This window comes from Petaurus breviceps, unplaced genomic scaffold (genome assembly GCF_028583685.1).
Source record: "Petaurus breviceps papuanus isolate PSGF00001 unplaced genomic scaffold, PetGlider_PUasm1.0 90491, whole genome shotgun sequence".
Lineage (NCBI taxonomy): Eukaryota > Metazoa > Chordata > Mammalia > Diprotodontia > Petauridae > Petaurus > Petaurus breviceps.
In genome coordinates, this window is record NW_027187263.1 from 3,099,422 (window position 1) to 3,126,323 (window position 26,902).

Sequence of the window (26,902 nt, forward strand, 5' to 3'; positions counted from 1 at the left end):
TAATTACAATAACTAATTTTGGTTCTGAAGAAGAAAGGAGAAAATGTTAATTGGACTATGAATGTGCAATATATGATAGCTCCCCAACATAGCAAATGTGTTTGGCTTAATTGTTTTAATTTGCCATGAGATAAAGTTCCGGGGGTTGGGGGGCAGGGTAGGCAATGAGGAGGAGAAGGGGGAATCCAGAAATTACTATGATTCGAAAACAAAAGCACAAATAGAATTTTTAAAAATATTTTAAGAAAGGCCAATTTAGGAAATGAACAACTGGTCAAGAAGATGTCAGATGGAATTTGACTTTTTAGATCCAGGCTTAAAATATATCAGTGATGGGCCCCTGACTAGCAATGCAGTGTATTTAATCAGGGCTGCAGTCATTTTGGGAGTAAGTACCAGTAGTTATTTACTAGATAGTAAATATTTTCCTTATATTTCCTTATGTTTTCCACACTCTACCCCATTTGGTTGTTGTGAATTTAAACTGAAGTAAGGTATACAAAATGTTATATGAAAGTGAACTATTATTTAATCATATTATTACTAGTTCTTTGGTACAAATTAGAAAAAGAGGCAGCAAGTTAGCACAGTGAATAAAGAGATGAATCCCAACTCTAGGAGAATTGAATTCAAATATGACCTTAGACATTTACTAGCTTTATAATGCTGGGCAAGGCATGCTGCCTCAGTTTCCTCTTCTGTAAATTAGGAATAATACTAGCACATACCTGCTGGGGATTGTTGTGTGGATAAAATGAGATAATATATGTAAAGTGCTTTGCAAAACAAAGTAAGCAACGTTATGATTATTGTTGTTGTTATATTTCTGTATTCATAAAACTTTGAGATTGGTAGACAACCATGTTCCATACCAAACAAAGGTTTTTTTTTTAATTTTAAAATTAAAAAACATCTTAAAAAATTTTTTTTAAATACCCTGAAGTGAATCTAGGCTAGGATGAATGAACACAGGTCCAGATGTGTTGCTGTTAGAAATCCAGGTAGGTCTAAAGAAAATAAGGTAAAAAGTTACGATGAAATTTTAGCAGTTTATAAAAACTAAGTGGAAAACAAAGGCAGTGAACTGGATAATTAAAAAAAAACATTTTCACTACAAATATATTGATATTTCAGATAAACAACATATTTTCAGTCAGCATCCAATTAATTGCTACTATTGTCCCTAAAAATATTCATGCATTGCCTAGATACAGACAGTTCCCTCTTCTTACTTTCTTACTCCCGTATTAGTTTGATGTGTGGGAACTGTAATGTTGTACTCTGACAGCAGACAACTATGTTTGCAAAGGCAATCACCTTTCTTTCTTTCTTTCTTTCTTTCTTTCTTTCTTTCTTTCTTTCTTTCTTTCTTTCTTTCTTTCTTTCTTTCTTTCTTTCTTTCTTTCTTTCTTTCTTTCTTTCTTTCTTTCTTTCTTTCTTTCTTTCTTGTTTCACCTTTGAATGTCTCCTGGATTGGTTGACAAGAATCACACCTGGTCAGATTCACAGACAAAAGCTCTCTTGATTGGCTCTCATTGGGTCAGGTTCCCACCCTGCTTTATCTCTGGAGCACCTTGTAGGCCAACAGTTAGAAAAAGGGAGGGAGAAGAATGGGGGAGAAAAGACAGTGCAACGTGGAAAAGTTTTGCTGGTATAGACCCACCTCTGTGTATTTGTATTCCCTTTTCCTAGTGAAACTAAGTGAGATAATTAAGTGGAAAGGTGCTATATAAATGTAAGTAATGTAGGGAGCATAGAAGAAATTGACAAGAAATAGGATATAAGTGGGATAAAGAGAATGGTAACTGTAGTGGGACCAATGTGTTTTTTGTGAAAGGACAATTACTTAGTGGTCTAGGAGTAATAAGAGATTATTTCTAAGGATGCCTTTATTCCAGGCAATTGATAGATCAAAGCCTGTAATTTTTTTTAAAAAACTGGATCTGTGATTTCATTGGGACATAGTAAATGCTCTCTACTAATGCAGAATGGCATCTATTCTTCAGCTCTTAAGTCTTGTAGAGTTGTCTGGGCTACTGTCAGGGATCACAAAATCAGTACATATCCAAGGGGAAACCTGAATCCAGGCCTTCTTGATTCCTAGGCCCATTCACTGTGGCAGATTGTGTCTTCCCTTGTACGTAGGCAATTAATGTGCTTGTTGTGATGACTCTGGAAGTGTTCAGTTCAATTGAAAACAATTCAGCAAGCATTTATTAAGCACCTGGGTTCAGTTTTCCCCTTTGAGGTGTACTGACTTTGGCTTAACAGGAGAATACAAGATTGTCAGGCCCTATTGCATACACAGACATAAATGAATATAATCCCTACACTTAAGGACCTCATACTCTTATGTTCTACTGTTAAGGAAAAGAATTACAACTGGGCTAACATTCATGACAAGGAAGAATAGTTAGTCAATGTAATAATTATAGTTTTGTGTTTGCTTCTATTCTAAAATCTAATTATTTGCTCATTAAATGAAGGGTTTCTGTTTTGATAGAATATATGTAATGATATGATGCACATGGCTTTCTCCTGTATTTAGTTCTATAGGAAAAATCTGGAAATCCATTTATGGGCCAAGGGCCTCTGTTAGGTCCCTGTATAATCTTGGACTTGTCACTCCTTGGTCCTCAGTTTCTGCTCTGTAAAATGAAGGATTAGGTTAGATAATCACTATGGCCTCTTCCTACCTTTCCAGGCCTCAACAAAGTGGTAAGCCTGGATGATTCCTAAGCACCTTTCTAGCAATAACTCTATGCTTCTAAGTATAAGTAGAAACATCATTGAGAATTCTGTTCATTGTGTTTCTCTGCCATGATTAAAAAGTACTTTTTCTTTGATGAATATATTTGCTCTGATAAATACTTTGACAGGAAATATATATATATATATATATATATATATATATATATATATAATTGCATAATTTAGGCATACAGCAGAATCATTTCTACTTTCCCTATTAAGTTTGGTATTCAACTGATAAATTGCTTGTAATTTACATAGATTCTATATCATTTGAGGCCTTAAGAAATGATGAATTCTCTCTTACCTGATATCTCCAAGTAAAGTCTGAAAGACTTTAAAAGTTTATAGATTTAAAGCTGGAAGGACTTTGAAAATCATCCAATCCAATCTCTCCTAAATTTAGAGATAAGAAAACTGAGGCACTGAAGTTAGGTGATTTGTCCAATCTCATACAACTGATATCTATGGTAGAATTTGAACCCAGGACTAGTCTTAATCATCTTTAGAATGGGTTCTTAATATTTGTTGGTTTGTTTCACTGGATCATTATTTAGTCTGGTAAAAAACAACAACTATGGACCCCATCTCAGAATAAAGTTTATAAATGCATAAAACACATAGGATCACAAAATAAACCAATTATGCTGAAATTTGTTGTCGTCGTTTAGTTGTTTCAGTTGTATCTGACTCTGTCACTTGTGATCCCATTTGGGGTTTTCTTGGCAAAGATACTGGAGTTGTTTGCCATTTCCTTCTCTAGATTTTTTTTTTAACAGATGAGGAAACTGAGACAAACAGGATTAAGTGACTTGCCCAGGGTCACACAGCTAGTAAGTGTCTTAGGCCAGATTGGAATTCAAGATGTCTTAACTGACTCCAGGTCAGGCAATCTATCCACTACGCCACCTAGCTGCCCTTATATTGAACTACAGTTACAAAAAACAACCTAAAGCAAAAACCATCATATTCTTGGACTCCAGATTTAAAACCCCCACATTACAGCATACTGCCACCTTGGAGCAAATTGTAGGCAATAGGGAATTTTGAGTAAAGGACAGTGGGGATTGTCTTGAGGTGAACAGTGCAATAGAGTTTGGAAATACTGGAGAACGGTATTCATGGCACTGTCTTTTCCATATGTGAAAACCATGACACTATAATGATTTAGAAAGGAAATTAATACCATGATCCATTTTTAGTGGTTCCTTTACCTTCACCTTACTTCAAGACACAAGCAAATCTTGCCTCCTGTAATTTCACAATCCCCCCGAGAGGCCTTTGGGTGGCATATATTATCGCTTCCATTTTACACACAGGGAAACAGATGTAAAGAGAAATTAATTGACTTGCCACGGGCCAGGCAGAAAAGCACTAGCAGAGCCAGAAATATAACAAACCATGACAGATTACATATGTACTCAGCGAGGAAAGGACTGTGGGTTATGCATCTGCCTTTCAGTCACACTGGTCTACACAGAGAGTAATGCTGCTGGAAGCATCATCTTAGAACACTGATAAGAAGGCCAGCAAAAGTTACAGAATCAAACACAGCTCCCAATTCATCGCAGGAATCCGACCACTCAGAAGTCCCCGGCACGCTGAGAGATGACTAAGTGCAACAACACTTTAAGAAAGGAATGCTTTAAAGATTTTCTTTGAAAGGTTTGAAAACGAGCATGCTTTTTAGCCTGTCTGTCTATTGATTGTTTCCTAAAGAGACTTTTCTGGGTTTCTCGGCATAATTTAGGTCTATGCTGAGAGTGCATCTGATATCCATTCTGGCCAGAGTAAAGGATGTGGGTGTTCCCTATTGCCCAATTCAACTGACTGGTGAACTTGTTCAGGGACCATTTAAAAACCCATTTAGTCAGGAGATCTGCAGATGCGGATTTTACATAACTTTACAGGAGGCTTCTACAGAAACAGTGCACTTGACGCCTTGATGTCTAGCCAAACCTGCTCTGTAAATGTCACATATTTGTAGCCATCCGGTGTGATGTAAATAGACTGCTATGTTTTAAAATGAGGAAAATGGGAGTACCTAGGCAGGTCATTGCTGCTGAAAGAAGTAATTTTTGGCATGAACTCTGGTTTACTTTAACGAATTCTTTGTTGTTTTGTTGTATTTGTGTGGGGGGTGGTTTTTTTTTTTTTCATCAAATTACTCATGGGATCTGGGAGTTCCCTCCCCCCAAACCCCAGCCCTTTCCAACACTATGGTGTGCCTAGGTCCTAATGATAAGAAGTTTCAAGTGATTCCTATTGAAATGCAAGGGACCAAAGAGTGTTTGTTATCAGTGGTTTTTTCAAAGGCCTCTAAGCCATGAAATACTATCTGAGAGAGTGAAAGAGACTCAAGACCAGACTAGCAGATGTTGATCCAGAAAGGGGAAAGCACTCCCAGTACAGACCCACCTAGACTGTGCATTTATTTCTGCGCCTTCAGGTAGGACATATGTAACAAATGGCACACATCTACCTTTCAGCCTTATGGAATGTGTTTAAAAAAATTTATGGTTTGTCTCCTGCAAAACAGCTCATATGCCACAATACCATATTATTTCAAGTAGCTCAGGAAAGATGTTTCAAAGGATAACAAAACAGAGTTAGTCATTATTTATGGATCAGGTCAAGAGATTTTTAGATTTGAAGAAGGTTGCTACAGCTTTTTTAAAGTTGTCTTTTATTATTGGGGCCCTTCTGATCAGGCAGCTTCTGTTCTCTGAGTTTTTAAGCTTTTATTCCCCCTCCTTTCTGAATTCTCTCCCCTTCTCCCCAATCCTCACCTCTAAAAGGATAAAGTTCAGCCACCTCTGGGAACTCCCCAAAGGGCTTTGATGATTGGGGGAGAGTTTTTTTTTTTAATAGGTGTTTGGTTTCTACAAGGCCCTGTGTGGGATTCAAAAGAATATTTGTCTTCTTCCTCTGAAGTCTTGATAATCTATGTCCCTCCTTTCAATCAATTTGATTCTAAAACTCTTCCAGGAAACCTTTCCTGATTGATCCTATTTCAATCTCATTTCTAATTTCCTCTGCATGTCCTCTGAATCAGCCCATAGTATATGTACTCTATGTGTTGGTATATTTCTTTGCAATGACATTAACTCATTTATAAACTCTATGATAATCGTAAAGTACTTTTCAATCAGGATCTCATGTGATCATTTTAGGAAAACTATGAATGAAGGGATACAAATCAACACATTATTAGCTTCACTTTTTCAGATGAGGAAACTGAAATTCAGAGGTTAAATAACTTACTCATGGTTACACGTTTACTCTCAAGTTTGATTTCAAAACTTAGGTCTCACAATATCATTCAGCAAGTGTTGCATCTTAAGTCCTTTTTTTAAGGTAGATTCTGCATGTCCAGCTACATTTTAAATTCACCAAGGAAAGGAATCACAAGTGTCCCTCCCTACCTGTAGTTAGAGGCAGAAGCAGCTGGTGACACAGTGGATGAAGCACTGTACCTTGGGTAAGAAAGACCTGAATTCAAAGCTTTGTAAACCTGTACAAATCACTTACATTTTGCCTGTCTCAGTTTCCTACCTACTTTACAGGATTGGTGTGAGGATCAAATGACATAATATTTGCAAAAAGCACTTAGCACAGTAACTGTGCTAAATAAATGTTTATTTGCTTCCCTTGTTTTGTAGTCACCGGTACTCAGTAGGTGCTAAGCAAGAAATAGCAGATCAAAGACAATCCAACCTTCTCATTTTACAGTTGAAGAAAGGGAAGACTAGATGGGTTAATAGACTTACCCAAGGTCACATAGGTAGCAAGTGGAAGAATCAGGATTTGAATCCAACCCCACTGACTCCAAATTCACTGTTCTTTCCACTGCTCTATATTACCTTTTCACTGAAGTAGGTTCTGTTCTCCTCATCCTCTTTGGAAGAAGAGAAGTTGTTTTATTTCCACACAAAGCCACATTATATTCTCTTTAGTTTGTGGGCAGAACAACTAAGAACAAAAAGTAGCCCCAGTAATACTTCAAAGGAGGGGTTGGGAACCTTTTAGAGATAGTCTGACCAGAGGGATAAGTCTGATGGCAGGTGCCCCTGGAGTAGCTGCTGCAATGTGAGATGAGCCACTTGTGTCCTCAGATACCAAATTTACAGTATTAGAACAGATGGTCCTAAAGGGGGAGGGGGCAGGGCAACAAGAAAGAGCAAACGGAGCTCTTTCCTGGCCTCTTCAATTCTACTTAAGAATTTCTTTCTCCTTAACTAAGGTTGCTGTGCCCAGGGAGGAGGTTATAAATAGGTGGCCTTATACGGTGAAACATTAAAGACCAAAAGGTCTGGTAGGCTTTCCTGTCCTTCACACTCCCCTTTGAAATAACCCAGGGAGGGGCCTTCAGCTGTCATCACCTAACAGTGTAATTATCAGCTAACACTTTAGCAGGGCTTATTTGAGATATCCCTGGAAACAACAATGAGATGCCAGATTGGGTACCACCTTTTGAGACACCTTTGGCAAGCATACCATAAATTCCTAACTTTTGCTTATGAATTTCCAGAACATCCTTGGGAATTTTTTTCAAAAATCATTCTGTGCATAAAACAAAAAAGATGAAAGCAAATTAGTTTTGGCTCACAAAAATAGACCTACTCTACCCCATCATAATCATCAACTCTTTCTACAACTTTTGTCTACTTTCCTACAGGATCACTTTAAACCATCCAAATCCTTGGAAATCTGGATAGTGACTTCAATTCTCCAACTCTCATGTACAATGTTAATGTTTTCTAGCCACTTTACCTGGACCTTCCAATTCCCCGTTCTTCAAAGTCTGATAGACTCTTTGTTGTTACTATTTAATTATCTAACTTCACCTTAAATAGAAACATGGGGAAAAGAAAATTTTTAATCCTTCTAATTCTTTCCCATTAAGCACCAAGCATGGAAAAATATTAAAATCAAGCTACATGTTCAGAATGTATTTATATATTCTGATAGATGCTTGTGTTCTCTGAGTTTAATGGCATGGAGACCTGTTGTAGGGGTGAGGGTTTTTAAGAGAGGTCTTATGGCATGAGGAAATGTGAACTAGACTTTTTTCCCTTTTTTCTTTTGGCCTAATGATGAGGCAAGTTGAATGGAATAAGAAGAAAATAACAGCTCTTGTAACGGCATGTTTCAAAACATAAGCTAGAATCCAGACAAATGATAAGTGGAGCTATAATTAATGGGTTATAACAAGTACCAGACTCCCTCCCCTCTTCCCTCTAACATACTGGACAATAATTCCATTGCCCTCTTCAGTGGAAAAAAGTCAAAGAACCTGTGAAATCTGAATGGGTGCAAGTCCTTATAAAATCACTTTAAAACATTCAACCTATTTATAAATCAACTGTGCTTTTGGATAATGGTAGATTCTGTGTAACATTTTTCAAAATCAAAGTTTTCCTTTGATAAATTAAATTTGGGATTATTTCCTTTTATTTATAAAATAAATAGAAATTGTATATCCTGATGCAAAGATATAATTTCCTTAATTTAGAAAATGAGATGATAGATATGAAAGAATTTTTGAAAGTTTAAGAATTACCATAAAAATTTTTTACCTTTTAAAATTTATTTTAATTATTTTTTTATTTTATGTATTTATTTCTTTTCCTTACATCTAGGTATCCCTAAAGTCACAGCACAACCTTTCTCTAACATTGTTTCCTATGGAGAGTAATTCCTTGTTGAGAAAGCACACCTTAGACTCTGTGTAAGAGGATTTAGTAACTAAAATGCTCCAGAGACCATCATGCTGTCATCATCATGAGCAGGTTCCACAGCATAGACTGTAGATTAAATGCAGAAGACGAGGCCAAGTCTTTGATTGAATGCATCCATGACCCATCATAAGATTCCATATTGGAAGTGACATATTGTTTCTCTTGGTAATCCATTCACTCGGTGTTGAGCTGGAGAGAATTGTAGGGAATGAAGTTTTCTCTTTCCTCTTCCCCTCATTTTCTTGACTATTTAAAATGTTGTTCCTTATTTAAGTAATAGCCACTAAGAGTTCTTCAGTCTTCAAAAGAAGTGGAGTTTGGTAGGGCAGTTGAGGTGACTTGCAAACATGAAGCCTATGCTATGCCCAGCAAATGATTTACCTACAATTCAGGGGGCCCTAAGAATCAGTGTTAATAGTCCTTAAATAGAGGGCTAAATATGCAAATAAAAAAATGTCTTTCTCTCTTGGATTATTGTCAACATTCCATTCCTGCCCCTAAAATATTTTCACAATGTACAAATGATGTCCACTTCAATCTTTAAAGGGAGGACTTGTAAAGATTTGCCTTGCTATTCATTTTGGTTCAATATTATTTAGCTTCCAAGCTCTTTCTGTGGTTAGATTTTTTACTTCAAGAAATATGGTATTTACTGTGCACTATTTCCAAGGGGAGCCAAGTGGGGATAGAGAACAGTGCACCCTGTGGGTTAAAATGCCTCAGATAACTGGCATACAGGTACACACAGGTAAAGCAGTCTGGCTTCATAGGACTGTTCAAAAAAACACAAGGAGAGAAAATTTTAATCTCCAGGATCGACCTCTTTTAGAAACAAAGGGGGAGGGGGTAAGGAAAAGGGAGTACACACCTGCAACCTATTTCTTTTTGAAGAGAAGCTTTTGAGCTGATGGGAGATGAGATAGAGAATGAAAACAGGCCAATTGCCAAGAGAGGTTTGTTTACAATACACGAAGGTTCCTTCAGAAGTTGATAGGGAGCTGTTGTCATGGAAATGAAGGAAAATATTGCTGCAGGGTTTCACAGTACAAATTTCTACTACTAATGTGCATGGATTTAATGATGATGGAGATGGGGGGAGGGAAATTTCCTGACGAACCTTCATGAGGGTTTCATTAAATGTTCTTCCGCATACCTTTAGAATATATACTCTTTAAGAGCCCAAGAATTCATTATCATTCAGTATATAAATTATATGAAATTATAATGCAAATGTAACACTTATTTATACCTACTTCTTTGTAGAAAATAGAGGAAGAAGAGGTAAAGGAGAATCAGAACAGGAGGAATTTGACTGATGCTTCAAATGAGTAGTCAACTACTTAAGTCTATTTTTGTTTGGGAATGCTGCTCAAATTAACAATATTGATTATGGAGCTATTAATATGGAAGTTACAATGAAAATAAAAAACAAACATTCATTGAGTTCTCAGAGAAGTCTTAGTAGAGGTGCTGCTCCATAGATAGGAGATGCTGTATAAACGTGACTTAGGCAGGAACAGCAAATTCAACAGAACCTCCACCAAAACAATTTTATTCATCAGATTTCACCCCCTAATAATGTTCACAGATTTGCAGCTCAACATTTTCATTTTGTTGAGTTCAACTCTTTCATTTTGTTGAGGAGAAAACTGGGTCCCAGAGATGTTAAATTTGTTCTCAGTAATAAATGTAGGATTTGAATCCATACCCTTTCATTCCTAAACCCTTGATGAGAGTCTTCAATTCATAATTTGCTTTCTCCTTTGGTTAAAGGGGGAGGTGGTATGATGTAATAAAGAGAATGTGAGACTTGTATACCCAGGCAACCTGGGTTGGAATTCTCTCTCATTTGTGTAGCCTTGGGCAAGTCACCTAACCTCTGGACCCTAGTTTCCTGATTTTTAAAATGAAAGAGCTGGACTAGATGATTACTATATTTATAATACCATTTCATAATTTAGTTTTCACAAGGATGGCCCTTTTTAGATTCAGGGAAATTTATTTTTATTTCTTAAAGGAATAACTTATATTTCTGAAATACCTATTTATAACATGCATCAAATGTAGTCTTCTGAATTCTAAACTCACCGATTCCTAATTAAGAAAAACTTAGAAGAGTTGGGAGATTTTTGTGTTTCTTTTTCTTTTATCCTTTTCCCCCCACAGAGGCTGTGCTATCACTTTTCCTTTTCATTTTCCTGTTTCCCACCCTTTTATTCCGCTTAGTTTCATGTTGGGCTTTAATTGAACAAAGCCACACCTGTGTTTGTGACTTTGTCAGAAAACCTCTATTTCCAATCCATTTCTGCAGCTGCCCACAAGGACTCTTTTTATTGAGGGCAGATAATTAATGACTCCAGGGACAACTAGAAAACTTCCCTGACCATTGGTGATTTTTGAACTAAAAGTGTATGAACACCAAAGTAAAGTAAATCAGTGTACAAAAGGACCTGCAATCTTTGCCATATTATAAACTCCTTTCCTAGTATGTGATGTGTTTACATTGGGACAAAAAAAATTATTTAGCTCCCCCCCACACACACACCTTCCCAAATGTGGTCAAATCAATTATTTGGCATTTTGGCAGAGAAATCTGCAGCTTATTCTTATCTGAATTCGGTTGCTAGAAGCTTGAACTCCCTTCATAGAACCATGTTCCTAAGTTATCCATGGTCATTTTCTATGTATATGTTTATCTTAGAAAATTTCATGCTGGCCCATTTCTCGCCTGGCTCCATCAATACCATGGAAAACAGAAGCAAGTGGAAAAGTTAAGGAGGGAGACATAGGACAGAGATCAGCCTGGAGGTTGGGAGGAAGACTTGAATCCTTTCCTGGACATATCTGCAATTGCCCCCTAGCCTTTTGGAATACTGATCAGTTGCCCCAAAGTCCTTGAAGCCTAGAGCTGGGAGGGCCCTTCTCTAGACTTGTATGCATCATCCCCATGGAAGTTTAGCTCATCATTTTTTAGATAAAGAAACTGAGGCACAGAATGGAGTCCCATAAGTTATTAGTTACAGACCTGCTGCTAGGGACTCTCCAGACTCTCAGGTTCAGGGCTCTTTCTACTAGATTAAACTATTCTAAATGGAAAAAGGGAAGAAAATTTTTTCTTCCTTTCTCTACCCATAGGGTTTCCTTTAAAAAAAAAACCCAAATTAAAACAAAACAGTCCAACGCCCTGCTGTGTTAAGCAGCCAGCCAGTCCTTGTAGAATGATTTCTTGGGTAGAGCCAAAGATGAAGTTCCAGACCTATTCTCCTTCCCATTATCAGTTTCCCTCAGGATCCTAGCCTTAACTGTTGTCATTTTCCTCATTATGGCTGCCAGCTCTACCAAAAGCTAGGTTGAACCAGTCTTTCCAGGGATAGAATCTTCCTTTTTTTGGGGGGGGGGCGAATGTTGGATGTGACTCCAACACACTTCAAAAAGCCAATTGTTAAATTTTTCATTGTGAACATTTACACCTTGGAAATCACTAAGTGCTACAAATCAGGGCTCAATTTGTTGTTTTGTTGATTGTCTAGACTTTAGTAAATATTAATAATGCAGATTATACTTAAAAGTGTTTCATGTTTACATCCCCTCCCATCCCCACCCCCCAGAGCTGATTGTTAAATATTTAGGACATTGGTGTTCCTCTTTTGGTCTCTGATTCCCACCTGTTGAGGGTCTAGCCTCCAAACACCATAGTCACCAAAGGCTAGTACAGCATCTCACACAAATACAGGTAGAAGCTTCATAAATACTCTGAACAAATGAATGAACGAATGAATGAATGAATGAATAATTGATTTAGCCTCTCCATCCTTTCATTTTTTCTTCTTTTCATAATTTTGCTACTTACCATGTTCTCATCTTTCTCTTCTGTTTGTTGTAGTTTGAAGACATACATTTTTCAATTCTACCTCAATCACACTCAGTAAAGAGGGTCTCTTACCCTTCCCACAGACTCCTAAGATGGTGTGGGAGATAATTAGCTCATCTTATTTCACTCAAGTATATTGACCATTTCAAGTCTTGTAGTAGTCCTGTGGTTCAATAAAGTAAGGGTATTGATTTCCCCCCAAACCCCCCGCCCCCTTGGATGCAATAAAGAAGCTGACTAGGTTTATGTATCATTCTGAATTTTAAGATTCAGTTTCATCAATACCTCTGCAACCTTTTGCAGTGTCTACTATAGCTCCATACACCCAATGGGAATCCAGAGCATGTCTATGGGTCATTTCCTTTTTTTATAACATGAGCCAGTGAAAAATCTTTAAATTCACTTTGAAATATCTCTAGAGAGGTCAGAAGAAACATAGTCATAGACATAGAAATGGGAAAATGTCTTTGATCCTTTGATGGAGCTATAATTTCATTGATGTTGGTGGGTACTCCCTTCTCCGGTGCAAATTGTAACTCTCTCTCCTTCTTTTGTGCTACTCTTGTCCCGGACTTTTCACAAATTCTTCACTGAGTGCAATCCAAGTACCAGAGGACCATCCTATAGGATCTCTTAACATTGCAAAGATGCCTATGGAGGATGTGAGTGGTCCATTGGTTATCACTTTGTTCTTACCAGCTCCTCTTTTCCAGTCATACGTCTCTCTGCTGCCTCTCTTAAGCAATTTTTCATTAGTAATGTGTTGCAATTTACTCATGCTGCTGCAAAAATAGGGTGCAAAATAAGATAGGCCTCCTCCTTCCTAAGAGATATAAAAAGAGGAAATATGAATTCTTTGGCATAATCTGATCAAGGTGTGGTGCATATGTGTCATCATTTACCCAATCTGGTGATCGAATATAATCTTCTTTTAACTATCTAACATGAGGAACTGGCTTAAATATACCGAGTTTTTGCCAATACATGGGGAAATCCCATTTAAGTTCTGTGCAACTAAAGAAATTGAAAATTGACTTTTTAAAATGTCAGTTTTTGTTGTTGCTGTTACAATGGAGGTCTTATTTGGTAGGGAATATAATTGAAAAGGACCACAATGTAAAAACAAAAAAGCAGTAAATCTTTCTAAAGTATTAAAAATAAAGAGAAAACCTGTATATTCTTACTCCCTAGTAATGTGTTGCTCTATGAATAAAGTTGTGTGTTTCCTATAAAATTTGTGTTTAATGTGTAATGTGTGATGGTAAAAAGGAGAACCTTTCCCCTGCTGATTTGCTCTGTGGCTGTCGATTGTTAATCAAACTCTCCATTTTGTTTTAGAATCTTTAAAGAGATAAAGATAATCTCTACTGGGGAAATACAGATATTATTCATAATGAAGCCACCAGTGATAAATCAAACAGTACCTGTCTTCTGAAGTGGAAAAACAGTGAATTTTTTTTTTAATTTATCAAGCTGACATGAAAATACCAAGAAATGTAGCAGCACTATAAAAGAAAGCAGCTTTAAATGAACAAAGTCAGCGAAACTGGAAGCAGGTTATCTGTCTGTCAGTATCTGTCTGTTTTTGTATCTGTCAATTTCTGCCCATCAATTTGTCTCTCTATGTATCTATCTGTCTCTATCTGTCTCTCTACTTCTGTTTATCTGTCTATTTTTCTGTCTATCTATATCTACCTACCTATCTATCACAAATGAGGAAGCAGGTGAAAAACTGGTCCCTGATTAATAAGTATATACTTTAAAATATGTGCCTGAGTTCAACTTCAGCCTCAGACACTTGACACACTTACTAGGTGTGTGACTTTGGGCAAGTCACTTAATCCCAAGTGCCTTAAAAAAAAGCAAAATGTGTGCCTTGTTAATGTTGTTTCTAATCCTTTGTGGAGTAATTAAAGAATAGTGACATCTTTGTTCTGATGACTAGAATCTTGGTAAAGAAAAATAAATATGTCTTCATGGCAGTAGACCTATAAACGATGGTGGTAATCCAAAAGGCCTCTTTTGTTCCTTTGTGTCTTGCTTTCCCTATAATAGGCTATCTCTGCTCTTGATATGCTTCTTCCTGCCTGATACCCCTTCCCTTTTCTGGAACTTCTATGTCTGGAAATCTATGTGCTAGAAAATTGCAGAGTCTATATTATAGAGGAAGCCTGACTGGTCAATCCTTTGTGGATTCCTGCCTGTAATATCAGAGGTAGAAAAGCAGTAGAAAAACACTAATCAAAACTCTACCTCTCCTGATAAAATGCTGGACCTCCTCAGGATTTCTGAGCTGCTCCACTGTGTGAGGGATGGCCCTCGTCATTTTCATACCAAAAGAGCAGTGACAAAAGCCTGATATCACTTGGATGCCAGGTGTGCAGGGAAGCCTCTTGTCTGATCATATTCTCCTTTTCCTGCTGTGACCGTAATGTTACCATCCAGACCTGGTAATATCCTTCTAATAACTGAAATACAGTTGTAGATTTTTCTAGCTGGGGACTGAGATCTGGATTTATGCTTTACCCTGGACCCTTTCTTCCCTTCTTCCCCTTTCCTGCACCTTCTTTACCTGGGGATGTCAAATTGCAACTGGAGTAGTGAAAATCCTATTGTTTTGAGTTTCACTGACTAGTTTTCTTCTTCTGCACAAACCTAGAAGTTCCACAAGGGGCTACAAGGAAGTGTGACAGCCACTTTCTATTTAAGGGCCCTTCTGCACTGTGCTGGCAGTTAGCATTCTCATGCTGTCCCCTGTCTGCTCAGATGGGCTTCCACCAATATGGTTCCTTTGCAGAGTCCTACCAACCCAAACACATTCACAGTTAGCTATGACACAGTTAGTGAGTGGCACAGGTGGCAATATAATTAAAGTCTCTAGATGGGTATACCAGTACTTTCTCCTATATCTTGCTTTATCACTTAGCATCAAATAGAATCTATTATGTAAGCAGACAATTTCTTATTTACTTCTGACATTTCTCATCATATCAACATTCTTTTACATAATGGCAAAAAAAGTTTACTCAGCTTGGCAGCTATATTATTTCTCTTTCCAGAGAAATAATACTCATGTTTCTCCCAGCTGGAAAGTTACCAAAACTGTGGTGTCAAAATGGTAAGTCAGAAGGTTTTGTCAGGCTGTGTGTGTGTGTGTGTGTGTGTGTGTGTGTGTGTGTGTGTGTGTGTGTAGGGAGAAGGCTGTTCATTACTCATCTTCTCTAGCCTCACAAAGAAGTTGGTGATTGCTCAGTTATCTGGGGTGTCAGCATCTCCTGCATTTGAATGTTTGTGTCTTCTTAAACTAAGGACATAAAGAGACTTTTTCAAATTTCACCAAATGATGACCAAAGAATTTCTGCGTCACATCTGTAAAGCAAAAAGGGTCTTCTGCACTTCAGGTTTAGCTTGAGTTTCATTTTATCTGGAAGTGTTATGGTGCAGTGGAAGAGCATGGGACCTAGACTGTAAAGACCATGGGTCAGATCCCAGTTTTGCTATGTACACTGTGTGACAGGAAGAAAGTCACTTAACCCTTTCTCAATCAGTTTCTTTTTTCTCTAATATGAGGACAATAACAGCAATTCCTTCACAGGGCTATTTTGAAGAACATATCTTGCAAATCTTAAAGCAATATACAATACTATTTCTGTCATAATCATTATTATTAGTTGATAAACCTCAGCCTAAAAAATTGAAGATCCATAGACATGAAATCTCAATATAAGGATCTCTTCAGTGGTGTCAGAGGTCCACAACCAGCAACAGAGGGACTTGTACTGGGAGTAAATCCCACTGCATGTGCTTTTCCTATCCCCTTGACATTTTAAAAACCAGGTTAAAATGAACATAAATGCCAGCCTTAAGGTAGGAAAGAAACCCTAAAACCCATCACTGAAAGTGAAATATTGAGAAGAGATTTTTCTTGGAACAGAATTGCTTTTGCAAAACTTTGCAAAAGAATTGCTTTTGCTTGGGCCATAATTGCTGGAAGGGAAAAGAATTTGCTGCACCTTTGGCTGAGTGATGCATATGACAAACTAAAAATTCACTGGGATTTTCTAGACAGATATCTAAGCTGCTTGTAGAATTTATATATGTGATTATTCTAGATTATAACCTCCCTGAAGGGGAGACCAATTCTTATGTCTCTTTCCTTGTCCTTTAGCCATAACCTGGTAAGCAGCCTGGTACACTGTTGGTTTGTTTTCCCCTCACATAACAGAGGCTTAATAAATATTTGCTGATTTGTGGCTGATGGGTTTTGGGGAGGCGGTTGTTTATATATAAGCCTCAGATCTTTTTTAGGGAAGAGTCTGTAGGGTGTCTGCAGCCTAAACCCAATGTCTTGTCCCCACCTCCTCCAATTAATGCATCTTCCCTGAGTCACTGCCCAGGAGCCTGGTTGTAGTAAGTGGAAAGATACCCAAATTAACAGGTGGAGTTCATTAACATTTGTCCTATTAACAGAGGCCAGGTTTAGTGAAAGGAGCTTTGTATTTGGAGTCAGAAGACCTGGATTCGTATCCTGGTTTTGGCACTTAATAACTGAGAACTTGAGCAAATTGTTCACCCTCTCTGACCTTTGGTTTCTTCCACTGCATGGAGGACATAGGACTAGATGTTTTCAGAGATCCTTTCTAGTTCTAAATTCTTTGATCCTAGAATCCTAAACTCTAAATTCTATAATCCTAGGGTGTTAGGACAATCTCTGAATTTTGGTATTTAGTAAAAGAGATATAATGTGCTTCTTTTTTTTATACCATTCTTTATGATTGATGTAGGTGTATTTATCCAAATGTACCATGGACAGCCATAAACTGTGGCCTTAATCATACTAATTCCTTGCATTTAAAATTTGTTTTGAAAAATAAACTTCTTATACAAAAACATTTTTGGAAAAAAGTGTGAAATATTGAATAATAACCCTTGGAATTAGCAGACTGGCTCTCCAAGCCTTCATTGGGTACTTCAACATTCTCTATAGTTATCCATAGTCATTTAAGCAAACACACCTTACCACAGTTGAGCTGCAGGCTTTTAAAGTACCCACAAATGAAGAAGGACATATTAACAGCAACATTGAAGGCCATGTCAATAGAAAAACTGTAAAGCACATTTTCTTCTTCAGTCATAAGTTGCTAAGAGGCAGATTTGGACTCGACTCAAAAGAATTTTCCAGAGAGAACCAGATTTTCTGATCTAGAAAAACTGCACTCACAGAAAACTTTATTGTGGTAGCTAACTTCCCTTAAACAGACTTATTTTTAAGCTGAAGCTCTATGACTATCTATTAGTCAGTGATGCTGTAGAAGGAATTCCTTGCCAAATGAGAGATTGAGTTAGATTATTTCTATGGTCTTTATTAGTCTAACAATTTTATAAGCTAATAGACACTTCATATCCTACTGGTCAAATCAGTTACTCAGCTGTCATTTTCTTAAGGAACTCCTATTCGAAGGCCCATAGTCAGTGGTATTACAAGATTCAAAACTATGAAGTAGGTAAAAAATTTTCTTCAAATTGTCAGTGTCCCCAGCCTCCCTGTCTCCACCCTTTCTCCTTATAAAGGGTCCTTTCCTTAATTCTTCTACCCACCTGAGATGTCTGGTGCCTTTGTGGCTTTTCCTTTCATTTACAACCAAAGCCTGTTTTCAGGAGTAATATATAAGTGGAATATCTCTACCCATTGTGTAGTGCTTCATATCCTTCATACAAAGCCTGTGGACACCTATTCACTCTCTGGACTGCCTTGTTTTCTCTAGCCTGTCCTTACACTGGTAAGTCTAGGTTCCTAGAGAAGGGCCACTACCATATGGACACACTCAAATTCTCTGAGAATTCAGGGGAAAACCTTTTTAAGGGTGAAATACATTTCTCCCTACTTAGCATGTTAACTCTTTAACCTCTACCATTGTACTCCCATTTATACGAACCAGCTGCTTATAATAATGATACTTTTAGATCTTAAAAATAGCCATAATAAATAATAACATCTTAAGTATTCAAATATTAAAACACTTTCCCTGATGCTGGTTTTCTCTCCTGCTGCTTCTTGATCCTTGTAGGCATTCTTCTTTAACCTCTTCATTATATTTTTAATAAATTAAATCAGTTCTTCCTGGAATTCAATCCTTCACTTTCACTTTTGAGGTAAAAACTTAATCTCCTCTATGAAATTATCCATCTTATAAAAGTCATCTCATTAATGGTGTCTCCAATATAATATCTAAATATTTAAGTGATTTTTTATTTGTTGAGTTTTACCCTATTGTTTTAAATTGAATTGAGGGACCATAATCTCCTGGAGCTCCAGCCATTTTTTGTTTACAAAGTCTACTCTTCCATAATCCGAGTCTTTGAAAACTTTTGCTCCTTAAAGCATCAAACTGTTTATAGACACATAGTAAGGACTGTCTCCTATATGTAGCATGAGAGTACCATTGTATGGCTCAAAGGGAGATGGACTAGACATATTTAGCCTTGTCTCCCCTCACCCTTCTTCAAGAGACGTTATTTCCTGTCAGGAGGACAAACAGGAGGTTGGGGCCAGAAGCCTGGACACTTTGCTCTCCTTAGAGAGACAGGGTACCAGTCTAGAGGTATGTATACATATACATATACATATACATATACATATACATATACATATACATATACATATACATATACACATACACATACACATACACATACACATACATATAGATACACATATACATACACATATACATATACATCTACTCCCTTACATATTATTAGTATATGAGATATAGTTTTCAGTTTCAAGCTAAACTTCTGATCACTGTTCATCATTTGGGGGAAAAGAGGACCCCAAGATCCATATGCAAGTCTTGACCTCTTTCCCATCATATTCTAGTTCCACAATGGATACACATAGCAATTAGAAAAGAAATCCACTTATCCAGGTTGATATCAAAACCGAAATCAGAGAAAGTATACATAGGAGAATATATACCCCGAAACACAGAGTGAAGGAGTTCTGCCATGGGGAGTGAGGTAACTCAGTTCAACAGAGAAAGAGAGAGAGAGACAGAGAGAGACAGAGAGAGAGAGACAGAGAGAGAGACAGAGAGACAGAGAGAGAGACAGAGAGAGACAGAGAGAGACAGAGAGAGACAGAGAGAGAGAGAGAGAGAGAGAGAGAGAGAGAGAGAGAGAGAGAGAGAGATTGGGGGAATGCCAGATCTCACCTGATGAGAAATTTCCCAAAGTCTAGGGTAGCAAGTATGATAGAGACTGTTAACTCATTTCATTTTGGGTTCTTCCTAGGGTCTTCTTTTTCCCTGAAGCAACTTGACATGGGGTTGAACTTGTCTATTTCTTTTTCAAAACTGGAAGCCACAAAGGCCTGAAGTGAATGCAGGACTAGAACCTAAAGATCACAAAGAAATTGAAGAGAGTTGAAGAGCCTTGCTCCCCTTTCCCCCCTGCTGGTCTAGACAATTCCACTCCACCACTCACACAGGTGCAGGGTATTGATTTCTACCAGATAAGGAAAGAGTACCATAACAATGGATTTGGGGACTTGGGTTACATTCAAAATAGGTATCACCCCACATACTTACTTTATAAAGTGATTTAAGCCTTTATATTATGTCATAATTCATATTTAACTTCAAACTACTCATCCTATTTGAAAACTATTTCTTTATGCAGATTTTGACAAGTAGTCTGTACTAGTGAAAGGCAGGATTTGAATCTATGTCTTTTGAATCCAGAGCCAGTAGTCTTTCTATTAATAGCATTTAAGAACCCAGGGATACTTTTACCCACAATAACTCATCAGAGTTGGACTTTAGTGGATGTTGTAAACATGAGATTATATAGATACTAGGAATTATTATTAGTCTTCCTTTTTCCCATTAAATTGTAAGAAAAAAATTTTTTGGGGGGAGGCAGGGAGGAGACTGCATCTCCTTTTCTTGCCCAGGAAATGCAAGCAACACATACACATGACACACACACACATCATGAAGAAGTAAAAAAGAAATATATCAGTTTACCTAGACGCCTTTGCAATGCTTTAAACCTGTAACCTTTGCCTGATTTCAAGTAGATTTGGAGATTTCAGCTAGCACTCAGAACTAATTGTGTGCATTTAAGGTCAACAGCCAGCCACACCAGGGCTCTGTCCAGCAGGAGGCAAGAGAAAGAATAATTAAAGGTGGATCTGGGCATTGAGCAAAGTCTATCAGCCTTTTATAGCAAGAGGTTGGAGGTAGTTGATTGTAGGAAGAAAACTTTGGATGGCCATAGCAAATGGAAGGTTCATTCTGGTCAAACACTATCCAAGAATTGTATAAGATCACCTAGTGATCGGACAGAAGAGGACTTTCTCAGGAATAGCATTGAACTATATGTATCCCTATGATGTCAGACCACTTAGCAAAACTTCTGCTTCTGAGAGCTGTGGATTCCAAAGACAGTCACTCCTGGGGGCTTATAATATTTTGATATTAGATTGAGAGGGTTTACTTCAGGAATGCAGAGCTCAATATATAGTCTGTGCCTTGCCTTTCCAATATCCTCTAGAAAAACGATAGCCCATTAGAGGCCATGAGAGAAATGCCTGAATACCTTTACATCCTTTAACCTTTACATCCATTTGATTTTGTTCTCAATTGTGGAGTTTGAAGAGAACTGAAGTGTCTCTTTCTTGCTGTCAAAATGCATTTGTTTAACAAACACTGTGGAAGGCTCAAAGATGTAATCACTGTCAATGTGGTTGTCAGCATTTAGAATTATTTTTCCAACCACAATACTAAATTTGCACTATCAGTCTATACACTTACACTCTTTTTCCTGCCTCCCTTGTGACCAATAGTTTGGGTCTGTAAGAGAATTTGTCAGTGTTTTAAGTTTTAGCTTTAGAAGAGTCAGGGTTCTTAACTTTATATTACAGATCCCTTTGGCAGTCTGAAGAAGCCTCATGATCCCTTATCAGAATGTTTTAACATTCATAAAATATATAGTATTTCAAGGAAACCAATTATATCAAAATATAATATTTTGATAAAGTATTATAAAATAAAAATAAAAAATATTATAAAATAAAAAAACCTCCTTTTCTCTTCCTGTTAAAATCAAGTTCTTAGATCCCAGATTAAGAACCCCAGGAATTGAGCAGGTTTAGCTGACCTACATGGGGATCTTGGAAGGGATGGAGTCTATGTTATGACCCTTGGCCATGTTAGCACTTCACTGAGAATCTACAAACTTGAGGTTGTTTTTTGTTAAGATAGATTTTGGAGAAAAAACAGAATCTCTTATCTAGGGTTCCTTCAGGTCAAGAAGGTTTCTTTCTATTTGGTTTTAAAGCAGGATAATTAGCAAAAATCTTTGGAACTGTAATAATAGACACTTACTCCATAGGCAGTTTCTTGTTTCTGTTAATTATTTCCCTAAAGAAGGGGGATCTGTCATGTCTGCTTCTTATTCTAGTGAATTCAATATACATTAATTACTACTACTAAGTATGATAAACTGTGGGGAAGCAAATATAGAAAAAATGACACAACTCTGACCCCCAAGGAGCTTACAGTCCCAAAGGTAGACAAGCCATGTGTGCAAATACAAGGCTGGATCTGCTATGTAGTGAGGATAAATGCAGACCAAGTGCTTCAAGAAATCTGAATAGGGAGAGACCATTTTATATGAGGCTATGGGAAAGTTTGGGGGAGGGGGAAGGAGAGGAGAACAGATAACAAGAAAGACTTCATGGAGAAGAAAACACCTAAACTGGGACTTGAGGGAAAAGAAGGATTTCAATAGGCAAAGATGTGTGTGTGTGTGGGGGAAGGAGTGGGTTAGGTACAGGGAATATGTAATGACCTATATGACAGCAGAGAGGCAGGAGCAGGTAGTCCAATTTGACTGGAATATAGACTATGTGGAATAATCTGTTGGGAACCAAGTTGCAGAGGCCCTAAAGATTCCCCTAGACCATTTGGATATGGCTGAACAGACGAGTGTTGGTACCAGATCACACCAGAGCAGGCTAATGTGAATAGCTTCTTCTCTAGTTCTCCCCAAATGGGACCTAGCCATTCTTTTGTTCCAATAAGGAGGGTAAGCTTGCCAATGATGGAAGAACATTTCATTGTGGCTTTAGCAAGAGGCTCAGACTGCTTACTCAGGGAGTCATGAAAGAGTTACTCATTGTTCCTATGATGGATATATGATTTCATATTTGCCACTGACTCATCAAAATAAAATTGTTTGATAGTTAATGGGACGACAATAGGCCTAATGACCACAATGCCTTTTCAGTTTTTGTAGAGACAATAAGTGAAAGGAAAGGAAGGAGAGATTACATATAGCTACAGAAACTAGCATAGAATCTACTCTAGCATAGAATGAAAAAGCTGAAAGAAATTTCCATTTGATTTCTATGTACTTAAATATGGGGCTATGTATGCTGTTTACCTTATTCTAAGTCATCAGGTATAGAGGTAGAAGGGGAAAGAATATCCATTTGTATAGCACTGACTAAGTACCAGGCACTGTGCTAAGTGCTTTCATGTGTTATGCATATGTATACACACATGCATATATTACATACATGCACAAACATACATATATATACCACAGATAGACATATACAAAAAGGACTATGACCCTAATAATGGCCAGAGACTGAGCCAAATGTTCACTCAAGTTTGATAATAAATGTAGGTGTTCAGGAATATTTATCTATTAAATATGAAATATATTAGATATTTATGGGAGTTTCAGAAAAAGGTTTGACCTCATATAAGCTCACATTTGATTGTAATAAACAGAATAAATACAAAATCCCATCCTCTCTCCTGACAACCTTCCAAAAATGTAAAGTATCAGAAGAAACTCTAAATGGGGTCAATGATTTAGAACTGGAAAGAATTTTTTTTTTAAAGCAATCAGAGTTAAATAATTTTCTCAAGGTTACACGGCCAGTTATTTCTGGGTGTGGTGCTGAGTGTCTGAGCCCAGGATTCGATCTCCAGGTCATCCCAACACTGGAGCCAGTGCTCTTACTCTCTGTGCTACCTGGCCGCCCCGAAAGAATTCTTTAAGATGAAGAATCAGAGAGGTAAACTGATTTGTGTAAGATGGAACAGGTGGTAAGTGGCAGAATAAAGATTTGAATACAGGCCTACTAAGTTTGGATCCGACACTCATTCCAGCACACCACTGTGTCATGTTACTACATGAACCCTAGGATGAATCAACCCTAGGATTCTAAAGATGTGCATAGAATGATTATAAGCAGTTAGGTAGAATTTATATGGGTGACTTCCTGGAAGAGCTTACATGACTTTTGATGGTGAGAAGGTAGGATGTAGTTTCCATCTTCCAAAGATCTTCATGACTTTTGCTATGGATTACTCCCCTGATCTGTTGGATTGGAAGTAAGTTCTTCCAGGCAATCGAGTTACTCAAGCCTCTCTCTCTCTCTCTCTCTCTCTCTCTCTCTCTCTCTCTCTCTCTCTCTCTCTCTCTCTCTCTCTCTCTCTCTCTCTCTCTCTCTCTCTCTTTCTCTCACCCCTCTTCAGATTTTGGTGAAGTCTTACATGAGCAATAAGATGTCTAGATCTTAGATCTTCAAAGTAGCCCTTGAAGACCAGGTGAGACCAGAACTTAGGACTCTGACCTGGAATCTTGACTTATGTTCCCTCTCACTCAATATTAAGGCTAAACCTTTCACTTCTTTCTTCTCTGCCTTTCTATAGGCAGTCTGCTTCTCAAGACTGGCATTTTGTCCCTCCTCACTCCCACCTCTTATATGTCCTAGATGTCTTCTAGGCTTAGTTATAGATGCTACCTTCTTCTGGAGGCTTTTCCTAATGCCCTTAGCTGTCATTGCTGTGCCCCACAGTTCTCTACTTTCACCTCCTAATTCACTTTGTGTTTATTTTATATCAATCTTGTACTTACTTCTCTGTTAACATGTTCTATTTTCTCTTTTGAATATGTCATTCAGTCAGTCAACAAATTCTCATTAAGTGCCTTCTATATAACGGGTAAAAGAGCTGGGGATAACAAGAAAGGTAAAAATGGTCCTTGGGCTCGAGGACCTCGCAGTCTAATGAAGGGAGAACACATGTAAAAACGACACATAAACAAGCTATATTGAAGATCACGTGGAGACAATGAACAGAGGTAGAGACTGTTCCAATGTTCATATTTATCATTTATATTCCCAGAGTATCATATTTATCATAGGTCCCAGGAATACTTTTGTTTTTTGCCTTTTTTTAGAGGGCAATTGGGGTTAAGTGACTTGCCCAAAGTCACAAGGCTAGTTTTTATCTTAAGTGTCTGAGGCCGAATTTGAACTCAGGTCCTCCTGACTCCAGGGCCGGTGCTCTATTCACTGCGCCACCTAGCCGCCCCATCCCTAGAATACTTAAATGTTCATTGACAGATTGAACATGGAGGACTCAATCAGTCAATCAGTTCCAGGGTAGCATCACAGGGCTATGTCCCAATACATCAAGTAGCTTGCTTAGACACATGTTCTCACTTCTTGGAACAGATCTAGCCTTTGAAGGCCAGGTGAGACCAGACCTTAGGACTCTGTCCTAGGATTCCCAGGCCTGGTCTTGTCCTGGCATTTATCCTTAGGGACTGCTCAAGGACTGAATCAGCCTTTGCAGGTGTGATACTTTCTGTTTTCCTACTGTCTACATAGCTTTTCCCAAACAGGCAAATCATGTCAGCTTTGACCCATTATTTCTTAGGAATCCCAAGCCTTGTTGGCTGAGGTTGAGGCCTGAAGCCAAAGTGGCAGAGAAAGACACACGTACACACACATACATAAATACACACACACACACACACACACACACATATATATATATATATATATATATATATATATATATATATACACAGCTGTTTTCATATAAGTCCTAGGGATCATAAAATAATTTCCCCTCAAATTTAATGCTTACTCTTTTCCCACCCTAATTCCTTTAGGAACAATTTTCTCATATGCAAAAAGACGGTTTGTACTAATTGATCTCCAAGGACCCCTTCTAGCTATGATGCATTTCATGATTCTATAAATTTTCTTTTTTTGCTCGGAACATTCTAGGCCTCTGCTAAAAGGGCTTTTATCAGTGATATCAAGGCAAAGCAAGTCAGTTTTATCAAGTTATTGCACTTCTGAGCTATAATTCCTAAACAAGACATGGTCCCAGAATCTAGAGACAAAGACAAAACAGTGTCACCCTCTGAAATGGAAGCTATTTTGAATGTTTCATAGACAAACTTAGGTTAACTGGAGAAACAATCTATACTATGAGGGGTTTTTTAAATGGACTGGTGATGATTTTAGGGTAACTCTGGATTTTCATGTCTTGTTCATGTAGACATAAATCTAAAGTCTAACTAACAGCTTATTTTAAAATTTTCTAGCTAATGTCATAACAAAAAGGTTTTGGTTTGCATCGAGTCTAGAAAAAGGAAGGCAAAAAAATGAAAATCTTGTTGGAGTAAACATGGCACCAGTTAAAACACTCTTATTTGAAAGATGTATTCTATTTTTTATTTTTTATTCTTTTGCCTTTTGGAGGGCAATTGGGGTTAAGTAACTTGCCCAAGGTTACATGGCTGGTTTCTTTTGTGTGGGTGTTAAGTGTCTGAGGCTGGAACTGAACTGGGTCCTCCTGACTCTGGGGCCAGCGCTTTATTCACTGTGCCACCTAGCCGCCCCATGAAAGATGTATTCTATAGTAGAATAAGGATAATGCCCAACGTCTACCATAGTGTTGATGGAACATCCCATAAGATAATCCATTTCTCTTTACCATGATTCCATTTTCCCCAAACAATTCTATGATGTATAATTCAATATCTTGGTACCAGGGAAGGAACTAATCTGTATAATGATGGAGACAAATTTGTTCAGTTATTTCACTCATGTCTGACTCTTTGTGATCTCATTGGGAAGGTGAGATGGTAAAGATACTGGAATGGTTTGCCATTTTCTTTTCCAGTTCATTTTACAGATAAGAAAACTGAGGTAAGTAGGGTTAAATGACTTGCCCAGGGACACACAGCTAATGAAAAATCTATATCAGAGACAAATATCTGGTCTTTAAAAAGTTATATCCCTATTATAAATTAATAAATTATTTTTCTGGTTTAGAAGTCATAGGACCATAGATTTAGAGCTAAAGTAGGACTCAAAAGTAAGTTCATAGGGTCATAGCTTTAGTGTTGGAAAGGACCTTAGAGTCCACAGCTCTTCACTGAAAAGGATGAAGCTGAGATCTAAAGAGATTAACTGACTTGTCTGAGTTTGAATACTAGAAGAGCTGGTTTTGAAGCCCAGGCTCTCTGATGAAAACTCCAGGGTTCTTTCTACTGTACTATACTGCACATTGATGTTATTAATATTAATTAGTTCCGCAGAGCCTGATTGCCACTCTATGGGATGACAAAAATAGACTTCCTGAGCCTGCAGAGTGGAGAATTAATTAATTAAATCCTTATTCTGAGGGGATGCTATCAAGGTGCTGCTGGCAGC

At 37.7% G+C, this 26,902-nt stretch overlaps 1 long non-coding RNA gene across 1 annotated transcript in view; it reads left to right on the forward strand.

Moving 5' to 3' along the window:
* Nucleotides 1-4,092: 4,092 nt before the first annotated feature.
* The window catches only part of LOC138141802 (uncharacterized), a 52,564-nt gene continuing 29,754 nt past the window's right edge, over nt 4,093-26,902 (forward strand). Inside the window, exon 1 of the long non-coding RNA XR_011163280.1 lies at nt 4,093-4,416. This is a non-coding gene — a long non-coding RNA (uncharacterized lncRNA). The remainder of the gene's footprint in view (nt 4,417-26,902) is intronic.